This window comes from Balaenoptera physalus (genome assembly GCF_965194825.1).
Source record: "Balaenoptera physalus genome assembly, chromosome: 8".
Lineage (NCBI taxonomy): Eukaryota > Metazoa > Chordata > Mammalia > Artiodactyla > Balaenopteridae > Balaenoptera > Balaenoptera physalus.
The window spans coordinates 17,033,667-17,051,642 of record NC_138887.1 but is presented as its reverse complement, the minus strand read 5'-3'; the positions used below and the strand labels follow the sequence as shown (position 1 = coordinate 17,051,642).

Genomic DNA, 17,976 nt, shown 5'->3' with positions numbered 1-17,976 from the left:
CACCTTTTCTGGGGCCCCAACCAGGAGACCAGCTTGCGCAAAACCACATGTTTGGCAGAAGTCGTGTTCTTTTGTAGCATAGCTGACTGGTAACGCCTGCCCTCAAATGTTCCAGGTCAAAACCGTTCTGTAGGACTCTCAGATGTCAGCAGTACACTTGTCCAGACCTAGAGAATTCAATCAGCCAGTTGTGAGCTGGTCAACACATGAGAAAAGCAGTCTTGGGTATTATTAGTCAGCTGTTGCTAAGCTGCTGTATAGCACCAAGCAGCCCCTCAGCGGCTCCGCGGCTTTCAGAAACATAGGTTTCCTTCTTGCTTGGGCTACTTGTCCTTGGTGGGTCAGATGCTCCTCTGATTCTTATTTCAACCATTCCAGGCCCCCGGGGGGAAGATACGGACCCTCTCTGGACATACTGATCTTACTGTAGAAGTAAAAGAACAGTGATTGAACTTTGCAGTGTTCTTGAAAGGCTCTGCTGGATACAGGTGCATCACTTCTGTTCATATTCCATTGCCCTTAACACAGAACTGACTATTAACATGCCTCCCAAAGTGTTTCTGGAAAGATACATTTGGACTATGATTTTAACTTGCACCATCCTCATATTTAAATTCTGCATTTTCAAAATAACCTCTTTTTTAAAAAATTGAAGTATAGTTGATTTACAATATCAACTATTAGTTTCAGGTATACAGCACAATGATTCAGTAATATAGGTATATATATCTATATAAATATAGATATATATATATAAATTCTTTTTCAGATTCTTTTCCCTTATAGGAAAATAACCTCATTTTTATTATAAAACTTTTTATTATAAAATTTACACATAAAGTCTGGCCAGAAACTTGTTCCCCATTCATTCTTTTTTTTTTTTTTTTAATAAATGTATTTATTTATTTTTGGCTGCATTGGGTCTTCATTGCTGTGCGCAGGCTTTCTCTAGTTGCGGCGAGCGGGGGCTACGCTTCATTGTGGTGCGCAGGCTTCTCATTGCTGTGGCTTCTCTTGTTGTGGAGCACAGGCTCCAGCCGCACGGGCTTCAGTAGCTGTGGCTCAAAGGCTCTAGAGCACAGGCTCAGTAGTTGTGGCGCACGGGCTTAGTTGCTCCGCGGCATGTGGGATCTTCCCAGACCAGGGCTCGAACCTGTGTCTCCTGCATTGGCAGGCGGATTCTTAACCACTGCGCCACCAGGGAAGCCCTCCCCATTCATTCTTTTTTCCAGCTATCTATTAATGATTTTACCATTTTAAATGTTTTAATGCATTTTATTTTTTATTAGTTATCATATGGGTCAAAATGTAAAAAATATAAGAGCATACAATGAAAAGTCTCCGTCTCCCCACTGTAGCCTGGCCATCCAGTATTCCCACAGGCAACCAGCATTATTTGTTTCTCCTCTATCTTTCCTTAATCTTTTGTGTAAGCATGAACAATGAAATCTCAATTCATTTCCATTTTCCTAAGAATGGGGTCATTACTAACATTGTTTTCTGTGTGTTTGTGGGGGGGGGGGCGGCGGGGGGAGGGAAACATAGCCCTGTCTTCCCTTTTATGACTTTCTGCTTTGATCTCCCATATTCTGACTTGTACAATTAGCCCTGAGCAGGCAGTGATCCATTACCATTGCATTCTTTATCCCTCTGTCCCAAGGGAGCATAGCTCACAATGTAACAGTGTTTTCATGAAGAAACAATAAAGCAAATATTACTGTACTGGGTCAGGAACTCTCCAAGTTATTTTCCATCCCCCTCTCCAATATTATTAATCTTCTAAGTCACCATGGCGAAAGGTTTTTCTGACAACATATCAAGAGAGAAAAATTTTAGCTTGTCCCTTACTCAAGTTGGTGGGATCTATCTCTTTCTTGTTTCCCTCTCTCCTCTACTATGGGAAAGAATGTTACTCTTTAAAAAGTTCACTACCAAACAGTGATTCAGATCTCCTAAACTTTCTCATGAGGAGCACTTTCTACTTTTCATTTCTCCCCACACTTGTCCTCACCAGGGATGGAAGAAAGTCCTTGAGCGGACATGAAGGCAGGTTGGACTTAGAGAAGGATTTTACCACTGGGTTATTGTCTGGATTCCATTATTTTGTGTGCCCAGAACTCACCCACTTCCTTTTCTGTGTATTGCCTTCTCCTTCTAGAAGCTATCCCTTCTTCCTGTTTACCCACATGGTTGATTTCAGAGTAGCCATGGTAGTTCAAATGTAGTTTAGACACTGGCTACAACTGATTGGTCCAGAGGTGGACACCAGATCCAGCCTGGGTCAATAGAGTTTTTCCCAGGGAATTTAGACTTTGGTTTGAGACTCACATCAGTCTCTTTCCAGATTGCTGAACCTACCAGTAACACGTAAAATTCTGTGGGTTATTTTTGCTGTTATAGGGATGGAAGAAGTAGATGTAGATGGTCTGAAGAGAGAGAGGAAAGAAAGAAACAGATGAGATGGAGAGCTACGGACAGCATTCCTGTTCCTGGCTCCAGCTGTTTCCGCCCTTGCTTTGCAGCAGACATCTTAACCTTCTTTTGGTATAAGCTATTTCTGGCTTTCTGTTACTTGCAACCAGAGTCTAACAAATACTGAGGGGGTGTGACAGCACCAACCAGCCCTGCTTTCTACCCGGTAAGGCTTTGAGATCTAGCACCATCCCCTACATAAAGCATTTTATCCCCTCTGCCAGTTAGAAATTTATACTCTTGCAAAAACTTACCTCCTCAGATCATGTTTCTAACTGAAATATTTACCTGAAATAAATTTTCTTTCATAAATGTTGAATTACAGTTGACTGTCATTGACATGTTGCTTATGTGGCAGGAAAACACTTGTTTGGGATTTTTAATTTTTTTTAATCTAAGTATTTCCCCTCTCCTATTCAAGCAAAACCTCAGCAGTATTCCGACAAAAGCTACGCGTCTTACATATGTAAAAAACTGAACCCATAAAGGAGGTGATATTAAGTGCTCCTGGGGAAATTTATCAAAGCTAAGTAGGAACACCCCACCTCACCCCGAGGGATCCAGAAGCAGAGGAAACTTTATTTACCAGGCAGAGTCCCTGCGAGGTGGCAAGACCCCAGGAAAAATGTGGAAATGGTGTGTCTGGGCAGAAAGGCAGCCATAGACATCTTTGCTGAGATCTGCATGCCCCAGAGGGGCAAGGAAAGAGCAGAAAGATGTCAATGACCCACACTCATGTCAGGAAGTAGAACAGAAGACAGCTGGACCTAAAGGGGTCTGTGAGGACAGGAACGGGGCGTCTCAACCCTGACCTCTGAAGGCCATGCCCACGACCGTAACTACAGGTGTCTCCGTGGACGTGTGTGGAGATAGGACTCGCGGGCAAGATGCCACCACCTCCGTCAGCCCACCCAATGCCTTGGCTCCATTGGTGGCCCCTGGAACTTAAGACAAACCTTAGCAAATGGAGGCTCTAAATTGGTAAGAGAAAGTTTCCACCAACCTTCAGAATGTAAGCCAGAAAGAGAAATTAAATGGAACAATATAGAAAATGAAGGTATATTTCGTGCTCATTTGAATTTCTGGACTGAGATTCATACCTGGCTACCTGTTATTACATCGCTTTACTTTATATTTAGGGCAAACAATGTATTTCCAAACACAACTATATTCAGTTAAAATCTGTAATGAAAATCTAAGAAACTGTTGCTTATTCTGTTCATAATAACTCGTGAGCACTTCTGTTGTGTCAAGCATTGTGCTAAGGACTTAAAATTCATTATTATATTCAAAATTTATAATAATTTTAAAGGGTAGAAATTCTTATTGTTAGTATTTCATAGACGGGAAAATTGAGTCCTTGAGAGGATAAAAATCTTGCTCATTTAGGAATCATAAAGGATTCCATCCTATTTGTACCAATTGCTTCTGTCAAGAGACTATTTAGATGGGATATCTATGCCAGAATAAGAGTTCTCTAGGGATTCCAAAGTAACTACACAGTATATGAAGCCAAGATCACCATTAAGTAGCTTTTATAAACTGTTCATTAGCACGGAAAGGCATTCAGTGAGGGCCAACTAGAACCAGAAGCTGTGCCAGGAACTCGGGTTAACAATGAAATCCTCTCCTTTAAACAGACCTGGTCCTGGTGGAGCTGTTAAAAGGCTTGTCAGGAGACCATCCAGATTTAATTTCTTGAGCACACTAGCCATTAAGTCAGAAAAACACAGCTTTCAGAACTTGAAAGGACCAACACAAATCACTTCAACAGGTCACTGTCTCAGACAAGTAGGGCACCACTGTAATACTTCTGTTGGTGGCACAATCAAGGCCCTGAGTGATCAAGGGGTCACTATCCCCCCTTGACCTTTTAATTATTTTGTCTTTATCTTGTCTTTTAATATGGTACTCTTTCTGCACTATCACACTGTTCCTCATTTCCTCCAGAAGCGAATTATTTCTTTTCTAAAAAACTCTCACGAGGGTTCAGATTACACGAGAAAACAAAAATCAGAAAATGGAAATTTATACAACTATATACAGGTATTTGGTTTAATCAAAACACAATGCCCCCATATTAGGGTTCTCCAGAGAGACAGGTCCAATAGGAATATGTACATAGAAATATACACACATATGTACATATATATATATACACACACACACACAGGCCCCCCCCATATATATATACACACACACACATACATATATATAAATATGGAGAGAAAAAGAGAGAAAGAGAGAGAGAGACTAAGATTGAAATTGAATGGTTGGCTTTAAGGAATTGGCTCACACAATTGTGGGAGCTGGCAAGTCTGAAATCCATAGGGCAAGCTGGCAGTCTGGAAATTCAGGTAGGAGCTGATACAATTTTAAGTACAAGCTATTCAGGGAAGGCCACTCAGGCTGGAAACTCAGAGAAGTTTCAACTGGCAGTCTTGACGCTAAATCCCTTCTTCTGGAAAGCTCAGTCTCTTTTTCATGGCCTTCAGCTGACTGGATGAGGCTCACCTGCACTGTGGGAAGGGAGTCTGCTGTACTCAAGGTCTCCTGCTTTAAATGTTAATCACGTCTAAAAAAATAACTTTATAGCAACAACCAGACTGGTGTTTGACCAGACCAGCTACAATCACTGACCCAGAAAGTTGAAAAGGAGTAAGTTCTGCCAAAGAGAGACTGCATGGAATTTTTAGTACGTGTTCCCCCCAAAAAGTTTCCACGGTCAACACTTCTTTGTTTCAACAATTTCAAACATATTTATTTATCGATGAAAGCCTTTATTATGCTCAATATACTAGGAATTCCTCAAGTAGGGGGCTATAGTTTGTGGTGATCTCTGATTTTTATAATCATGTAATCTTTTTGTGTGAAAGTCATCTCCTCGCTACCAGTGTTTCTTACTTTCTTTCTTTTTATTGAAGCATAATTGACTTACAATATTAGTTTTAGGTATACGACAAGTAATTTGATATTTTTATACTTTATGAGATGATCACTGAGATAATTCTAGTTACCATCTGTCACTGTACAAAGTTATTAAAATATTATTAACTATATTCCCTATGCTATACATTATATCCTCATGATTTATTTATTTTATAACTGTAAGTCTGTACCTCTTAATCGTCTTCACTTATTTTATCCATCCCTCCCTGTACCACCACGCCTCCACAACCAGTGATCACCAGTTTGTTCTCTGTATCTATCAGTCTGTTTCTGTTCTGTTTGATTTGTTTTTTTATATCCCATATATATACAGATTCCACTCCTGGAGAGAGTTCCAGCAGTTCTCTGCCCTGTTGGCAGATGTATTTCCTTCTCGTACAGTCTAGGTGTCCTTTAAACTACTGTTATTTTGCTTTCGCCCTCAGGGTGGGTGAGTCTGTGCATGGGCCCCTCAGTGATACCCGTCCAAGTTGGGGGTGGGGTTCCCCTAGATACCATGCCTCTGTCTACCCTACCCATCTCTGTGTGGTTCCTCTATTGTCGGTTGTGCAGAAGCTATTCAATCAGCCCTAAGTTCTCTTTCAGGAGGAATTGTTCTATATGTAGGTGTAGATTTGGGGTGTCTGTGGGAGGAGGTGAGTCCAGGGTCTTCCTATGCCGCCATCTTGGATGGGACCCCTAAACCGTTGTTTCTTGATGCAGAAACAGTGATCAAAATCAATCTCTCTTTTTTGAAGCTGAGGAAACTGAGGCACAGAGAGGTAAAGGGCCCTGGCTCACAGAGAGTTGGTGGCAATTCCAGACCCAAGTTTACTGACTTCAGTGTTCTTTCCAAAAGGAAAATATAAAAAGCTAGTAGTAAGTGGTAAGGATTGGGGCCATTCCTCGGGAGGTGTTTAATTTGGGGCCGGCAACTGTGATTGATCCTGTACCTCTCTAGCATTTCTATGTAGCTGAAGTTAGACCTGATGAATAAGTATTAAATGGCAGATGGGTACATGATGGAACTGGAAGCCCAGCTGGCTTTGTCTTGATGACGATCGTGTGTGTGTATGTGTGTGTGTGTGTGTGTGTGTGTGTGTGCATGTGTGTAGATTATCAACTGGTGGAACCCTCTCTTTTTTCCCTAGGGCCAGTGACAGCCCAGTTGCCAGCAGTGGGTGGTGGGAAAAGCTGTTGAGTGGGTCAGTCTTGGGGTTTGAGGCAATTGCCTACACTTGCTATACTTCGAGCCCAAAGATGGAAGAAATTCCCATCTGGTTAAAAAAATGATGAGAAAAATTACAAAACAATGATGGCATACCACTCAAAGAGGAGGCTATCAAAGTTAATAATTAACAGAGGAATGTCCCTCAAAGCTCTTTCCAAGAGAGTTTAAAAATCCTTCTTCTATTGATTCTTTTTCCTTGGCTATTGGCTTGGGCAGAGGATTAAAAAGCTATGATTTCAGATTTGATATATTCTCCTCCAGGAATAGACATCCTCCCAATGTGCGAATTTCTTTTTTCTTTTTTTTTTTTTTTTAAGTTGAAGTATAGTTGATTTACAATGTTGTGTTAGTTTCTGGGTTTTTAAAAATTGAAGTATAATTGATTTTTAATTTCTTAGATTCATTTTAATCTTTACATTAAAGCTTCCTGGGAACTCTTTGGGTATCCCATGGCAGATGACATTATATAGCCCTGTTTGTATTATCTTTTATGACAGAAGCATCAAACATAGGTGTCAGTATCTATTTTATTATACAGTGTGCCTTAACACTCTAAAAAAACTGGATAGGACTGAGACATACTAAAATCATAAAACTATCCCATAGGGCCAGTAATGCAAACAGATCAATATTTTGTTTGAAAATGGTCTGTACTAGTCCTTCAGAAACTAATCTTGAAAAGTAGGAGATAATCACCATTGCACACCCCCTTTGTCTTTATAATTGTTATGGACTTGCCCCCAGATCCTCTTAATTCTCCTAAATTTTTCTCTTAGGGTTAAGAGACTCTAATGTTTAATATTCATGGTATAAATCAGTTCTTGGTGGGGTTCTTACCCCTGTACTCTACCTGAGGCCAGCGCGGTGTCTGAAAAATGCAGAGCAATAGATGCTATCGGCATATGTACTTTCTTTAAACCTGGTCCTTAGGCTGGGTTTCCTCACAGCAGAGCCTTCAGGAGGGATTCGTGCACAAGGGATTTACTGAGGGAGTGACCTCTGGTGAAGTGTGTACGGGAGTGAGGGCAGCATAAAAGCACAGAGGAGGAAGCTGCGTAAGGTGTGGTTTCAGCTAAAGTCTAGCCTCGGGCTGATCCCACGGGAAGGTCTGGAGCAAGAGCGGCACCAGAGAATTGCCCAACACTGAGCCTGGGGGAGGGCGCTGTATCCCTGTATCCCTCAGCTAATGGCTGCGGATCACCCTGAGCGAGCGTGTGACCTCCCAGTCATTTCTGGGTAGCGGGGGTACCACAGCAGTTCTCTGAAGAAGGATGCAGCAGCTGGGGAAATTGTGCATTTGCCCAGTAAATGGGATCTAAGTAGGTCACCAAGAACATCTATCATACCTAGGCAGACTTACTGTCCTGAATCCCTGCTTCCGTTCTTATTCTCCTGGCCTTAGCTTAACGACCTAGAATGAACGCTAAAGGCATCATAAGCTGGAAGAGCCAGCTCTTGGCAGTCAGCTCCTTCCTGCACCCTCAACCATGTAACCCAAATATCAACTGGATTTCCTAACTCTGAATCCCAAAATTTAACCTTACATCTTCAACCCCTGAAACCCTTTGCTATTTTCTAGCTTTATCAACTCTTCACTCAATTGACACCTTTTGTGATGTCAGATGTCAGGGGACTTCTGCTTGGATATCACAGAGTTTTTCATTCTGACTCCACAGAAGCACCACACAAAGGTTACACAAAGCTCTCTGCTCATCCAAATGAGACATTAATGAGAATTCAGCTAAGCCTGACCACTCGGCCATCCACGGGCTTTATTCCCTTTTCACTTCCGTGATGCTTTTCATTTGCTGTGAGACAGAAAAACTCTGTTGCATTGGCACAGGCAATACTCCTAACCCTCCCAACTGTCTTACAAAGTGTATGTCATTGGTCAGTAGAGGAAATGGAAGGAAGAGTTCCATATTCTTACTGTGGTTCAAAACAGATCCCAACTAAAGATAGTAAATATTTTAGGCTTTGCAGGCCACATACAGTCTCTGTCACATATTCTTCTTTGTTTTTGTTTGTTTACAACTCTTTAAAAATTTAAGAACCAGTCTTAGCTCTGAGGGCCATGCAAACACTGGCTTCTAGTGGGATTTGGCTCATGGACTGTAGTTTGCAAACCCCTGCTATATCAAAGAACTTACAAATGTAGCAACGGCTCCAACAAAATTGAAAAGAAATAAACCACTTAAATACAAGTCACAGCCATTTGAGAAGCAAAGGTGCTGATTAAACAGCGATTAGAATCTCAAAATCAACATTAAACGTCTTGCTAAAAGCAGGCACATTCAGTAAAAAGGACCAGAAAACGAGTTATTTCATAGCAGAACTTACTGCCCCAAACAGGAAGTTACATGGTTGGTGAGACCCTAATAATATGATCAGGTACAATTATTGTAAGAAAATTGCTGGGACAAAATGCAGTACGAGAAATTGAAAAGGTTTCACACTGTCAAACAGTGTGATAAGTTGAAGTACAGTTGTCCCTTGGTATCCATGGGGGATTGGTTCCAGGACCTCCCCATGGATATCAATATCCACAAATGCTCAAGTCCCTTATATAAAATGGTGTAATATTTGCATACAACCTAGGCACAACCTTCCAAATACTTTAAATCATCTTTAGATTACTTATAATACCTAATATAAAGGAAATGCTGTGTTAATAGTTATAAATACAATGTTAATGCCATGTAAATAGTTGCTGGCATGTGACAAATTGAAGTTATGCTTTTTGGAACTGTCTGGAAATTTTTCCAAATGTTTTTGATTTGCAGTTGGTTGAATCCACGGCTGTGGGACCCACAGGTGTGGAGGGCTGACTGTATTGATGACATGTTACATGATCTTGAAGAGGTTTCGTGAAACAAACTGAAAGACCACATGGCTTCTTTATCTAGACTGAGTCCGCAGATTTCACCAATAAATGTGATACTGCAACATTGGTAAGATTTGCAAATAACTGTGAAATTCAAGAACACAAAGAATTGCCCATAACAATCAAAGGCCAGGACATAGATAATATTTGGCCTTTATATCTATAAACAAAAGGTCTGTCTTGGAAGAACAGTGTTGATTTCTGAACTGATGGAGCCTTGTCAATGGTTGGTTTTGATCTTTTCTTTTTTTTAATAAATTTATTTATTTATGTATTTTTGGCTGTGTTGGCTCTTCGTTGCTGCCTGTGGGCTGTCTCTAGTTGTGGCGAGTGGGTACTCCTCTTCGTTGTGGTGCGTGGGCTTCTCATTGTGGTGGCTTCTCTTGTTGCAGAGCACAGGCTCTAGGCGCGTGGGCTTCAGTAGTTGTGGCACAGGGGCTCAGTTGCTCCGCGACACGTGGGATCTTCCTGGACCAGGGCTCGAACCCATGTCCCCCGCACTGGCAGGCGGACTCCTAACCACTGCACCACCAGGGAAGCCCCTCAATGGGTGGTTTTATGAGTGCTTTGGTATCTTGTTAAAATTTCCTCGCATTGTCACAACACACTGCCTTCTTCACAGAGAAGTACTGCTGTCAAACACTCTTAGAGACAAAATGAAAGAAAGTTTTGGATGATGCTACAAAATGGCTTTGCTATATATAGGCTAATTAACTCGAGAATATTTGAAACTGTAGGAAAATCTGGACAAAGACCACATATTCTGCTATACATAGAAATTTAGTGGCTTACCAGAGGAAGAGTTTTCAGTAGAGTTCTTGAGCTGATAGGTGAAATTTAGAAGTACTTTCAAGATAAATTGGCCAGATTTTGTTAAGTGCTTTGAAGATGAACAATGGCTGCAGAAAGCAGCCTTCTCAGCAGATGCTTTTCGTCGTGTGAACTAGTTGAACAAGTTTCTGTAAGAAAGTGTTTTGCCTTCAAATGACAAGATGCTTGAATTTAAAAGGTAACTGAGAGGGATTTCTGATTCAGGTAATGATGGAATAAGACCCTCTTGGAAAACTCCCCTGCAGTAAACAACTATAAAACCTGGACATAAAGCAAAAAGCAATGACCTGAAGGCACTGGAGGGAGAAGAGAAGCAGACAGAAACTGGTGAGAAATAAATATTGGAGGAGGGGAGCTGTATGGTAAGCTCCTTGTATCTGTGGCTTTTAGCCTGGGTGCATGGCCAGCACATGTTGGTGAAGGTGTCAGGAGAAAATCCATGGTCTCTCTGATAGGGTAATCCACAGATGATGGAGAGAGTCAGAGATTCCCTGAAGAGAAAGAGATAGAGAGGACTTTCCCAAATTCTACTAGTTTCTCTGACTAATTCCTGAACCACACACGCATGAAACAGACTCAAGGTATCTTAGCTAAAGATAGATGATCCCACCTGAGACTGGAGTTGCTGTTCAAGAAACAGAGTTGCATAAGCAAAAGAAAACCACTTATTAGAGAAAAACAACAAAATCAAGAATTTACACAATCATTCACAAAGTCCAGGATAAATCCAAAATTTCCCAACAAAACTAACCAAGAAAATGGAATACATCCTCAAGAGAAAAGAAAATCAACTGAATCAGAACTTGAGAGGAACTAGATATTAGGGTGAGCAGACAAGGACTTTTAAACAGATATTATAATGATTTTCAATGAGATAAAACAAAGTATGAGCTCAATAAATGAAAAAAATGGAAAATTTCAAAAGCAAAAGAAAAACAAAACCCAAAAACCAAATGGACAATATTTGAATGAAAAAATTCAGTGTTTTTTGAAAAAATACAATATTTGAAAAAAAAATTTACTGAGCAGTCTTGACAGCTTGATGGAGATGACAGAATAAGTGAACTCAAAGAACAATAGCAATTTTCCAATGTGAAGAATGAAAGAAAAAAGACTGGGAAAAAAAGAACAGAACCTTTTATATAAATATCAAGTATTCCAACATATGTGTAATAGGAATCCCAGAAGAAGAGACAAAAAAGTTCAATAAAAATGACAAAAAAATTTCCCCCAGTTTGATAAAAACAGAAATTTATAGATAGAACATGCTCAGAGGAATAAGCATAAATAAGCATAAATGGAATAAGCATAAACAATCCCACACCGAGGTATATCATGGTCAAAGTGGTGAAAACCAAAGATAGGAGAGCAAGTCTTCAAAGCATCAAAAGAAAAACAACACATTCTTTACAAGGGAACAATAATTTAATTAATGGCTAAGTTTTCATCAGAAACCATGGAGAATGGAAGAGAGTGGAACGATATCTCTAAAGTGCTGAAAGAAAAAAAATTGTCAGCTCAGATTCTATAACCAGAGAAAATATCCTTTCAAGAATAAAGATATTTTTAGATGAACTAAGACTAAAAGTATCATCACCAGCAGACTTCCACATGCTAAAGGAAGTTCCTCAGGCTGAGGGTAGTCACAAAAGAATGAATAACATAAAAACTGTAAATGTAAAAGAATAATTTTTCTTTGCTTTTTTCCTATTAATTGGTTTATATGAATCACCTAACTAAAGAAAAAAATAGAATGGTGTCTTGTGTAATTTATAACAAATGGAGATGTATTATGTATAATAGTTATGTATAATAAATCATGGAGGGCATATGGAACAAATGGCTCCATGGTTTCTGTATTTTATTTGAGTGGTACCATATTAATGCAAGTGGGCTACGAGAACTTAAGGATGTATATTGCAATCCTAGAGCAGTTACTAAAATTATAATGCCTGAAAAAAAGTAAAAAGCTAGAAAAAAATATAATGTAACATCAAGATATTGGGTATCAAAAAATAAAAGGCAGTTCCCACCTCTAAGAGATGGGAAACAAATGAAATAAGCTATACAATTACCCCGGGTAACTGTCAAAGAGTTTTAGGCAATGGTGCAGTGAAAGGGAAGCCAGAAAGAACCCAGCTGCTCCCTGAGTTGAGGACTTGGAGCAGGGAGAGTGGAGACATCTGCCTCAGAAGTGAGGAAAAAAAACAGTCCTGGACTAAACACTGCTCTGCTTCCACCTAAGAAAGCTTAAAAGCAACCCCTGAAAGGATCAAACTGTTGTCAAGTAACCAAACTGTGTCTAAGAACAAAGATCAAGAATATTTATAGGAATACAGATTAAACAAGTTAAAATTAACATTACCTGGCAGGTGTATTAATTTTCTATTGCTGCACAGCAAATGACTGCAAACTTTCTGGCTTAAGACAACACCCATTTATTACCTCACAGTAATGTAGGTCAGAAGTTTGGGCAGGGCTCAGTTGACTTCTTTGCTCACCATCTTACAAATTAGTAGTTTGTTGGCCAGGGCTGTGGGCTCATGTGGGGCTCAGGGTCCTCTTTCATGTTCATTTGTCTATTGGCAGAATTCATTTCCTTGTAGCTATAGAATTCACGGAGATTTCAACTTCTTCAAGGCCATCAGAAACACACTTCTCTGACTTCCTCTGTCTGTGCCCTCTAGATTCCTTCTAAGGGCACACCTAAATAGGTCAGGCCCACAAAAGACAATTTATCTCTTGGTTAATTCAATTGATTTGGGACTTAAATTTCATCTCTTTCGATATGTAATGTAATCACAAGAGTGATATTCTTTCATCAGGCAAGGGGATTATAAAATGGTGTTGGTCATTGGAGTCATCTTGCAATTGTGCCAGCTACACTAGGCATGAAAAGAAGCAGAAAAATATGACCCATAATGATGAGAAAATTCAATGGACTGAAATCAACTTAGAATTGATACAGATGATAGAATTGGTAGAGAGGGATATTTAAACAGCTATTATAGCTATATTCTATAAATTCTAAAATCTAGAGGAATGATTGAACACGTTAAATAAGACATAAAAAAATACAAATGTAGCTTCAAAGGATGAAAATTACAATGACTGAGATTAAAAGTGCACAGGATGGAATTAACAGCAGATCAGACACTGCAGAGGAAAAGACTAGTAAGTTTAAAAACAAATCTTCACAGGGCTTCCCTGTTGGCACAGTGGTTAAGAATCTGCCTGCCAATGCAGGGGACATGGGTTTGAGCCCTGGTCCGGGAAGATCCCGCATGCCTCAGAGCAACTGAGCCTGCGAGCCACAACTACTGAAGCCCGTGCGCCTAGAGCCTGTGCTCTGCAACAAGAGAAGCCACCACAATGAGAAGCCTGCACACTGCAATGAAGAGTAGCCCCTGCTCGCAGCAACTAGAGAAAGCCTGCATGCAGCAACGCAGCCAAAAATAAAATTATAAATTTATGAAAAAACCAAAAAACAAATCTTCAGAAACAATCCAAAATAAAACATGCAAAGAAAAGAATAATAAACAGAGAAATGGGAAAACTTCAGTAGACTTAACATCAGTGTAATTGGAGTCCCCAGATTTAGGAGGGAGAGCAGAAAAGAAAATTTGAGGAAACCGTATTTGAGGAAATACTGTTAAACGTTTTCAAAATTTGATAAATACTATAAATTCAAGGGTCCAAAAATCTCCATGATCCTCAAGTATAAGAAACATGATGAAAATTACACCAAGGCATTTTAACCTTATATCATTAAATCCCATGATAAAGAGAAAATCTTAAAGCCATCCAGAGCAAAAGACATATATATATATATATAGGAGCAAGGTTAAAAATGACAGCAGATGCCTTGGAAATAATGCATGGGAGAAGACAACAGAGCAGTACCTTTAAAGTACTGAAAGAAAAACCCTGACAAGCTAGACTTCTGTACTCAGCAAAACTATCTTTCAAAAATTAAAAAGGTAAAATAAAGCCTTTGCTTCAGATATACAAAAGCTGGAAGAATTTATCTCCAGCAGTGTTTCACTAGAAGATATTTTAAAGGAAGTCCTTCAGGCAGAAAGACAAGAATGCCAAATGGAAATCTGGATCTACACCAATAAATCATGAACACTGGAAATGGTAACTAGGTGAATAAATAGAAAAGACTTTTCATTATTTAAATTTGTTTGGGAGATTTCTGACTGCTTAAAGCAAAAATAATAAAAATAGATCATAGGGTTTCTAACATATAGAAGTAAATGTATGACGAGAACTAGATAGCCAAGAGAGGAGAAATAGAAACTCTTATAAGGTTCTCATATTGTGAGTGAAGTGGTACAGTATCACTAGAAGGTAGACTGTGGAAGGAAGTTAAATATGGACACTATAAACCCTTAAACAACAACAACAAAAAATTAATACAAGTAATTATAGATAGTAAACCAACAACAGAGATGAATGGATTCATAAAAATACTCAATCTAAAAGAATACAGAAAAGTTGGAAAAGGGGATAAAGAACAGATGGGAAAATCGAAAATAAATAGCAAGATGATAGATTTAAACCCAATCATATCAATAACCAAATTAAATGTAAATGATCTAAACACTCTAATTAAAAGGCTGAGATTGTCAGATTGTATATGAAAGCAAGATCCATCTATATGCTGCCTAGAGGAAACCCATGTTAAGCATAAAAACATAAAATGGGTTATAAGTATAAGGATGGAATTAGATATACCATACTAACATTAATTTAATTCAAGCTAGAATGGCTATATTAACAGCAGACAAAGTCGATTTTAAAAAGAAAAGAATAGTGCTAGGATAAAGAGGGTCATTTCCTAATGATAAAAGGGTCATCAAGAGGATATAACAATTGTAAATACTTATGCACCCTAAAACAGAGCTTCAGAAATGCATAAAGCAAAAACTGATAGAACTGAAAGGAGTAACAGACTAATTTACAATACAGCAAGAGATTTCAAAATCCCCTGAAAAAACTGATAGAACACTAACACCCAACTGACCTAATTGATCTTTTTATAAACCGTCACCCACAACAACAGATTACACATTCTTTTCAAGTACACACACAAAAAATTTATCAAGGTAGAACAAGTTCTAGGCCATAAAAAAGGGCTTCATAGGTTTAAAATGATCCAAATTATACTAAATATATACTCTGACCACACTGGAATTAAATTAGAAATCATTAGAAATTTATGTGGAAAAGCCCCAAATATTAAAAACTAACACACTACTACATAACTCATGGGACAAAGGAGAGATCAAAAGTGAAATTACAAAGTATTTTGAACTGAATAAAGATGAAAAAACAACATATCAAAATCTGTGGGATACATCTGAATGGAACTTAATGTAAAAGTTATAGGGCTAGATACCCATATTAGAAAAGAAGAAAGGAATCAAATCACTGACTTCAGCTTGAACCTTAAGACATTAGAAGAGGAGCAGATTAAGCTTCAAGTAAGCAGAAGAAAGGAAATAAAAATGATTAGAGCATTAATCAATGACTTAGCAAACAGAAAAATAATATGATATAATCTATGAAACCAAAAGCATATTCTTAGAGAAGGTCAATAAAGTCGATAAACTTCTAGACAGACTGATCAGAAGAAAAAGAGAAGATTCAAATCACCAACATCGGGAATGAAAGTGGAAACATAACTACAGATCCTAGTTATCAAAAAGATAAAAAGGGAATATTATCTATTATCTCAATACATTTGACAACTTAAATGAAACATACAAGTTCTTTGATAGACACAACTACCAAAGTTCACTTAAGAAGAAATGAAAAACTTGAATACCTCCATCTATGTCAAAGAAATTGACCTTGTAGTTAAACTATTCCAACAAAGAAAACTGCAGCACCCCATGTCTTCACTGGTTAATTCTACCAAATATTTAATGAAGAAATAATATCAATTGTACTCAAGCTCTTCCAGAAAAGTAAAGAGGAAATAATTCCCAACTCATTCTGTGCTCTAATGAAACAGTCTTACCCATGTATATTTTTACAGTTTTGTGTATATTTCTGTAGGATAAATTTTAGAAGTGGAATTGCTCATTCAATCAGAAACAATGTAAGGGTAAGATCTTTCAGCAAAAGGCAGACAGCCCCTAAGTTCTGTTTGTCAGAGAGGGTCCTGTTCTTGCCAGCAGCCACAGCAAAGAAAGGAACAATTATTCACAGGATTTAATGTACCCTTAAGGAGAGACCTTCAAAGGAAAAGCTGTCTTTGGGAAAATCAGTGGAATAAGCACCAAAGAGAAGCAGAGCTCAATCAGTTCAGGTGAGAGTCGACCTGTTATAGAGAAGACCCGACTCCTTTCCTATCCTTCAGGAACAATAGTTGCAGTTTTCTGGAAAGAACCCAGGCTGGGGGAAGGTCTCTGCTATCCACCAGCCTGACAGCACACACCCTATGGAAGAACTTTAGGGTCACGCAGCTTTCCCACATACAGGGGAGGTCTGAGGAGTGTGGAGGTGTGAAAACAAAGACGGAAGGTAGTCAAACCACCTTATCAGTATCAAAAATCATAACAGTGAGGTCGGACCATGAACCAGACACTGCGTTACTTTCCATAAATTATAATATTGAACTCTCACCATACTTCCAGCAGGAAGTATCATTATGCCTGTTTTATGGTTGAGGAACCGAAAAGTTAAGTAACTTGCCCATGGTCACACTAGGTCATGCTAGGAAATGGGCAGTCTAGGACTTAAATCCAGACCTGGCACGGAAAGCACCTACTAAGTGTGTTCTGAATGAGATGCCCAGACTTGCAGATTAGGACAGGACAGGGACTTTGACAGTGTGAGGGGTCTGGAGTAACGCTACAGCAACCTGGTAAGGGCAAGGGGTCAGAGCCTCACCAGCATTCAGAGTAAGAACACGTGTCCAAGGTGTGCCTGCCCAGATACTCCAAGTCTGGAAAGGGGCCACATAAACTCTTGTCACCTGTCAGGAGCCAGGAAGTGAGGTTCCAGTGAAGAGACTGGGCTCATTTTTCCATCAATGAAAAGAAAGAGAGGGTCTGCCCTTTTGACTGACCTTCCCTCTGTTGTTTGCCCATCTGGATCGTGGAGGACGTACACTCTGAGAGCTCGTGACTAGACCACCCCTCTGTCTGGGGATTACTAAGCCATCCTCTGTATGTAGCCACAGGAAGACCTCACTGTCTTTTGAAATGTTGCAGCCCTCACTGTTCATTTCTTAAAAGTCATGGCCAAATCATTCTGTGATGGTTTACTAAACGCTTACAATTCTCAACGAGGAGACAATTGCAGCAGGATGGAGCTCTGCTTTGGGGCTACAATACAAGGCACATCCCGATTTTTTTTTTTCTGTTTTGGAGATAACTGTGATGGGACCAGAAGAGTCACTAATTTTTAATGCCACTGAAGGCAAAATATACGGTACATGATCATAATAGTCATTGCATCATTACTGCTTTGCTAATTTAAAAGCAAGAAGAATGTTAACATAAGCTCTTTTACTTTTTTTTTTAACAGACCTTTATTGGAGTATAATTGCTTCACAATACTGTATTAGTTTCTGTTGTACAACAAAGTAAATCAGTCATATGTATACATATATCCC

General features: G+C 39.2%; 1 long non-coding RNA gene across 1 annotated transcript in view; it reads right to left on the bottom strand.

The window, feature by feature from the left end:
* Positions 1–14,203, bottom strand: part of LOC309666308 — a 45,065-nt gene extending 30,862 nt beyond the window's left edge. The window contains exon 1 of the long non-coding RNA XR_014267035.1: positions 4–14,203. This is a non-coding gene — a long non-coding RNA (uncharacterized lncRNA). The remainder of the gene's footprint in view (positions 1–3) is intronic.
* Between the last annotated feature and the right edge of the window lie 3,773 nt (positions 14,204–17,976).